We start from the raw sequence: 7622 nt of genomic DNA on the forward strand, positions 1-7622 counted from the left end.
CGGTGAAGTTCGGACGCCAGTAAGTCGGAGGAGAATCCCTTCACTTAAAGTTGTAGCATTTTTAATATGAATCTTCTTGTTAAATTGCGTCTGAGTTCATGGCTGATGCTGTTGTTCGTCACCAGTTAATGTTTCCCGTGTGGCTTTTCAACCAAATCAGAAGATGTAGAGAGAATTTTTAAAACACGACGGCGTCATTGAGGCTGATTTAAACATAATTAGACAAGAACACAGGTGTCGTGTTGTCATTCAGCTGATGTGATGATGGGTTCATCCAGACGGTGTTTTTGAGTTTATTGTTTTTTACAACTTTACAGAACTGAAAAAACCTTTTAGATCTGCAGGTGAAGCTCCAGAGTTCTCAGAAAGCTGAAAAGGAAAAAAAAAAAGTCTCAGAATTTGAGTTTCATCTTTAACTGCACAGAGTTGGACAAGCAGTGGGTTTTACTCTCAGACATTCGGCTGGAAGAACAACGTTTTGTGGACTCAAGAGACGAAGCAAATCGACGGTTTGATGCCGAGGCTTTGGTCGTTACTTGTTATTTATGTCGACGGTGTTTGATGACCTGGCCGCCCGCTGAACCCGGCTGGGCTCGTTATTAATCATCAACACGTGTGTTTTAAGTTTTAAATTAATATTTTCTAGTAATTTATTGTAGCCTTTTTTGAAGACTTATATGGAGAAAGAAGTAATTTAATTTCACCTCTTTGTTTTCTAATAAAAGCAAATAAAGACTCCAACACGGTATGAATCTGTTGTAGATGATGATGATGATCTTGTCAAACAAGACATGAAGTTCCTTCTTTTACTACGAACCATCGCTTCCCTTTGTGTAGTGTGTTATTCTGTCTCAGCACTTTTGCATTAAGATAAATGTGTACTTTTGGAGTGTAACTCTTACATTTTTTTGCTAGAATAAGAAGCAAATTTGACAATAACTGGACTTTATTCTCATGAAGACGATGCTCCAGCAGGTCACACGTCGTTGAACTTGTGAATCGATTCGCTGGATGATTCACTCGTGGCGCTTTTCAGCCGAAGCGCCGATCCGAAAACACTGAATAATGTACATTTTCTGCTCTCGGAGCGAACGACTGAGGCGCAGCTGGTGTTTGTGTGGAGGCTGACGGACAGGTTAGCACTTTACTCTGGTCTGGTCCTTTCAGGAGACTCTCTGCACACGTATTTATCTGAAGACTGTCGCCTCCCGCCGCCGAGCTCTCCGTGGACTGATGTGTACACTTCATGCATGCAGTGAGCTCTTTCACCAGCCTGAAGGCAATAAAAGGATGAAGCTGAGTTGTTGTTTTTTCTTTTTTTTTAGAACTAACACGGTCTTAAAAAGCTTTGAACTGAAAAAGAAAGAACTTAAAATGCTTTAACAAAGTCTTAATAAATCTGTTCTGCTGAACTGGCTCGTTGTGACGGCGGTTCGTCTGCAGGACGCTGTTTTTGTGCCGTTTAATTTTCTTCTGGTAAAAACTGTTGCAGGATGTTGTCAGTTTAGAACGTACGTGTCGAGATGTTAGCAAAAAAGAAAATCCCACAAATGAATCACTTTTAATCGGTTCTGTTACTTTGTGCTGCTGCTCATCTGGGTCCCGTCACAACAACCCACATTTAGTTGTGATAATTAAGTGTATCAGTGGAAATTGGAACGCATGAATTTCTACAAACTGCTGCCACGTGCAGCTGTACAAACATGACGCTAATTCAGACTTTATTTTCCCAGTTTAGGAATAAAAAAAGTGTTGAATTCCATCATGCATAGTATGAAAAAGATGTCAAATATCTTTCACCTGGTGAATGCTGCAGCAACTCGTATTTTAATACTTTAAATACATTTACATGAATAAATTACCTTTTTTATTTATTCCTGTAATTGTTATTCTACCCAGAAAAGGAAAAAAAAACACTTTAAATCCTGAAAAGCTTCAACTTGGATTAGCGAAACGTCAACTATGAACTGGAAATAAATAAATGAAAGAATAAAAGAATATTATCATTTGCTTTACACATCAGGGTTTGCAGATTTTTTTTAATCTAGCTCCATTTTGAAAGCACCTCTGGAAGATTTCTGCAGCTGTTTTCTATTAAATTCTTGTCTTCTGGTGCTTTGAACATCCTCCAGCGCTGATGTTTCCCAATTTATACGTCGATGAGAAGATTTCTTATTAAAAGGTGAGTTTGTGTCGTTAGTTTCCTTCCTGTATAAACGCCCGAGTGAGAAAAGTTTCCAGATGTTTGTGCTTTTCATTTAACCTTCGACGAGTCACATCATCTCAGTTAAACAGTAAATGTAGATAATCCTAAAGGAAAATGTCGAGATTAGTTAAAGACCCATCCATCTTTGCACGTCAGCTGAACAAAAACATCAATGCAGGAGGTAATGTTTTATTAAATTCTGCTCTTTTTTTCAAATATAGGGGAATAAGCGTCTGCTGTTCCAACACACGGCGCCTCAACAACCGCATGGACGTCATAAAAACCACCCGGTAAGCATTTTTATTGGGGATGAACAGTAAAGTTCTGCCTTATCTCAGACCAGAAAGCACATCGAGTCATTGATAAGTAACACATTTGCGACACCGAGAGTTAGTGGATGTCGAAGCTCCTTCTGAAGGACTCGGGGAAGTTGTTTTTGGGGAGGAGATGCCGAGTCGCGTTGATGAAAAATGGTGGAACGTCAAGTGTCCGGTTACAGCTGGAAACGACAGGTTTCGACACCTGACGAGAACGTGACTCGACTCGATGTTTGAGTCACGAGTTGCACTGACTTTAGTTTTTGTCGCACAGTTGACTTCAGGCCACGTTCACACGTAGCCGGGCATTTACAAAAACGGATCTACGTTTTCACAAACAACATTGTTCACATCAGAAAAGAAAAAGGTCTTTGTTCGCCCAAACCTGCGCAACACGTCGTCAAGAGCCGCTATGAGCTGCCAGACCTGTAGGGGGCAGTGTAACGAGAAGCATAAAGCCATGCTGGCCAATCAGAATCCTGGAAAAAACAACAAATGGCGCGAATTACTTCCTGTTACGTCAACGACAATGATGAAGCTTTCTACGCATACTGTGACGTCAAACTCCGTCTACATGCAAACGTAAAGACGGAGTTTTTCCAATATGATGGTTTTCGGTGACTTGTAGCTTCGTTTACGTGAGAACCAAATGTCACCGTTTTCGCTACGGGGCCTAAATTTAACCCAGTTTTAAACGTTTTCTCTAAAGAATTGGACCATTTTCATGCATATTTTTGCATTTGTGCAGTTCTTCTGTGAGAATTACTGTCGTGTGGCTGGTAAATGCTGACAAAATGTGATTAAACTTGACTTTAATGATCCCACAGTGGAGGAATTTGCAGCAAAGATGGTGCAAACATTTAAGGAATGTGGTACAAAAATAAAGCAAAATATACATAAGCTATAGGTATAGAATTAATAAGGTTGCACACATTAGCGGCATAGCACAGATGTCTTGCATGAAAAGTAGTAAATTCTGCAACTCGTTTATTCTGATAAAACATTTAATTATATCAATGTGGGAGGAAAGTGTTTCATTTTCTGGCACAAGAGCAGTTGAATAATTCTGCCAGATTCTCACTCGGAGCGGATCGGACGGCATTTTGCTGTTATTTCTAAACGTTGGATGAACAAAAATGTTAATTCGGGAGATGAAACTCTGACAAAACTGGTTGAATAATTAAACTCGATGAATGTGAATCAAGCAACATTTCAGATCCACAGAGTTAGAATTAAATCCATATAATCAGTGGAATAACACCATCCTGTTAGGAGGTCAACACACCACGTCTATGGCGAGCTGGTCTGGATATATAAGACAGACATCCGCACTTTAATTCTTCCAAGTCAAACATTTCAGATATCCACGACGTCATCCCTCTGAGGACCAATGACGTCACTCTCCCCGTTGATGTGTTCGGGGTTCGTCATGACAGATATCTTTAATTCAATTATGGATTTCCACAACTAGATTATGACTGATTCCATTTAGAGATATCTACAGTTGGTCACAAGATTGCAGATATCTGTAGTTACAATACTAACAGGGCTTGCCATACACGGACCAGAGGTGGGAATAAAAGCAAAGATCTCTGCTTTTGACCTTTGAAGCGGCCGTCTGGTTACTGTTGGTGTGTTTGCTTTGGTTGGGTTGGGTTTGGAGCACAAAGACGCAGGTGTTGTATCGGGATGCATTTCTCTCCAGGAAACATGTTTGAAGCGGGTGTTTCGTAATCATCCGTCGTTTCCGGCTCTTAACGAGCTGCGATGACGCGTCTCGCTCAGCCCACCGAAACTGAATTTCTCTGACTTTACAGCTCTGAGCGGGAACGTTTTACAGCCTGGACTTTACTGCCCCGCTGGAGACTCCATCAGGGCGCTAGATTTAGCTTTTAGGGTGTGTTCTCCTTTATGGAATCAATTCCATTTTCCCTGCCAGATGTTTTCAGGATGTTGTTTTTTTCTCGTTCCTGAGCCAAGATTTTAAAGTTTAATATCTTGGATGGAGTGTTAAAGTTCCACAGATGCAAAGTCATCAGCTGCACTCATTATCCAGTCATTAAGTTCATGTAACTCCTGATAAACTGAATTATTTAACTTCCTCATCTGCTCTGACAAGTTTTGCACATTCTAGTTTAACCTTTCTGAACAGAAGTGTCAAATTTTGCCAACTTAACGTAAATTCTTTCATCTGTTTGCCAAAGTAGTGCAAAATGTGCAGCCGTACGCACTTTAAAATCACATCAGTGCAACTTTTTAATCTGCTCACACGTCTAAAAACACAATATTTCCTTTTTTAGGACTCATGATTCGTCAGAAACCAAATTTAATTGTGTTTTTCATCGTTGTAATGACATTAAATTGTCAAAACATGATAGTTTTCATTAACTTTTTAATCAAAATACACATTTAATAAATATAAACATGCATTTTCTGCTCTGATGACTGACAACGCTGCTGTATTAAATCACCTAAACACCAGTTTTCCTTTTTTTGGATTGAATTTCAGCAAATTTCTGGGGAAAAAGCCGATGCAAAGTCACTAGCTGCACTCATTGTCCAGTCATTAACTCGTGATAAACTGGAGGTAAATTCAATTATTTCAGTTCCTCATCTGCTCTGATGAGTTTTACACATTATATAGTTTAACCTTTCTGCACAGAAGTGTCAAATTTTGCCAACTTGACGCGAATTCTTTCATCTGTTTGCCAAAGTAGTGCAAAATGTGCAGCCGTGTGCACTTTAAAATCACATCAGTGCAACTTTTTAATCCCTTGATTACTCAGAAACCAGATTTAATTGTGTTTTTCATGGTTGCAATGACATTAAATTGTCATAACATCATACTTTTCATTAACTTTTTAATCAAAATACACCTTTAATAAATAAAAACATGCATTTTCTGCTCTGATGAATAACAACACAGCTGTACTCGTCCCTTTCTTCGAAGCTCAGTCATGAATTTCAGCAAATTTCTGGTGAAAAGAGCCGATGCAAAGTCATGTCAGGACACAAGTTAGAGATTTAATTAGCATTTAAACGCAGTGAAACCACATCCGGCCCTCGACTCGGCACAGAAACTGAAGTGAAGTCACCTGAAAGAGCATAAAAAGTGAACGTGGTGATGGCAATCAGAGCAGAGGCGTCGTCGCGTCAATCATTTACAGGCTGGCGGTCATGATGGGAAGCGGTATCTAGGTTACTGGTGGCACCATGAGGAAGTGTTGTGGAGGAGTGTCGGCCAATCATAGCGACTAAAGAAGCAGCTTCCTGTTCATTGTCTTGGAGCTCCGCGGGTTGGAAGCAGCTCGACGACAACAAGCTCTCAGGTAAAAAACACAAAGCGTTTCACTGGAAAATCTGCTTTAACTTGAGCCGTACGTGGTATTTATAAAATGTATTTAATGTATTTTCAACACAGTTTTTCTTTAAAATTGATTATTTTAGATTGATTGTGTTGAACTACAGATTGTATATTTAGGATTTTAGCTGCGCTTCGTCTTCTTATCAACTGAGAAAATGTAAAATAATTCTAATATTTTTCTCTGACAACTTTTATACGTTTTAGTTTCTAAGAGGTTATTCTAGTTCGTTCATCACGTCCAGGCTTAAAAATAAAACTAACTTTCCTTCATTAAACAAACCACGTCAGATAAATATGAGTTAATACACATATGAAGAGAGGATGGACGGTGTTTACTGCCTGTTTACTGCCTGTTTACTGCCTGTTTACTCCGTCACGCTCTCCCACCGTAATGAAAGTCAAACATTGTGCATCAATATTTGATGAACGTAATAAGTTCAAAACAAATCTCTGTCCCATCGTGTAATAAAACTGCTTCCATCATCTACACTCACAGCATCTGACTTTCCCATCGTGCTGTTGAACATATTTTATAGTTCGATTCGCTTTTGAGAAATGTAACCAAAGGAAACGTGTGTTTGGGTCTCGGCTGCTCTAAAACGGGTCGCACCAGTCACATGCTGAAGAGGTTCAGAGCTTCATAAAGTTTTTATGGTCATTTTCAGCCTGTTTTTGTTTTGTGTCACCGTGTCGTCGTTACAGTCACCGTGTGGTCATTTCAGGTCTTCTTCTGGTTATTTTGCATCACTTTATGGTGGTTTTCTGTCACTTTTTGGTCAGTTTGACTCATTCGGTGGTCATTTTGGGTGTTTTCGAGGTTGTTCTTTGCCAATTTGTGGTAGTAAAGTTAGTTTTTGTGGCTTTTTTTTTTAGTTTTATGGTTGTTTGAGTCATTTTGTTTCCCTTTGTGATTGTTTTTTGTCACTTTTTGATCAATTTGTGTCTTTGTGTTTGATTTTTTGGTGGTTTTGGTGCTTGTCGTGGTTGTTTTTCGTCATTTTGTGGTCGGTTTGTCTCCTTGTGGTTGTTTTTTATAAGTTTTTGCTCAGTGGGAGTCCCATCGTCTCCACTGTGGATGATTCTGTTTCTCATCGTGGTTGTTTTGCATCATTTTGTGGTTGTTTTTAGTTCCTCTGCAGTCATTTTGTCTCTGTGACTGCTTTTTTTCATTCGTTTTTGGTCACTTTGATTCACTTTGTGGCTGATCGTGTCTGTTTTTGATGATCTGGAGTCTTTTCGTGGTCGTTTTTCACTATTTTGTGGGACTTGTGTTTCACTTTGTGGTTGTTTTCGGTGTGTTTGTGGTCGTTTTGTGCTTCTCTGTTGTCATTTTGTGTCCCTTTGTTGTTTTTTTTCTGGAACATTTTGCTTCGTTTGTCTTTTTGCAGTTGGTTTTCTTCACTATTTGGTCAGTTTGTCGTCAGCTGATCGTGTTGTCAGGGCCGGTGGCGCCCATTCAGGAATCCATCCAGGATGATAACTGATGGAGATGCTTGTTGTCTCAAGTTGCCTTTATTTTAAGATGACATAAAGAGGTTTTCAGTGATGCTCAGCGAAGAGATGAGATCATGAGGAAACACCAGATGAGATCAAATAAGCTGAATAAATAAATCAATAAAATAAAAGAGAGAGAAATAAAGTCAAAATTTAAAAAACAGAATAAGAAATGATAAAAGTAATAAACAGTAGAATAAATGGACTAAAATATGTAAATAAACAGAGAACTGAATAAATC

This window comes from Stegastes partitus, unplaced genomic scaffold, assembly GCF_000690725.1.
Source record: "Stegastes partitus isolate 25-593 unplaced genomic scaffold, Stegastes_partitus-1.0.2 Scaffold1000, whole genome shotgun sequence".
Classification (NCBI taxonomy): domain Eukaryota; kingdom Metazoa; phylum Chordata; class Actinopteri; family Pomacentridae; genus Stegastes; species Stegastes partitus.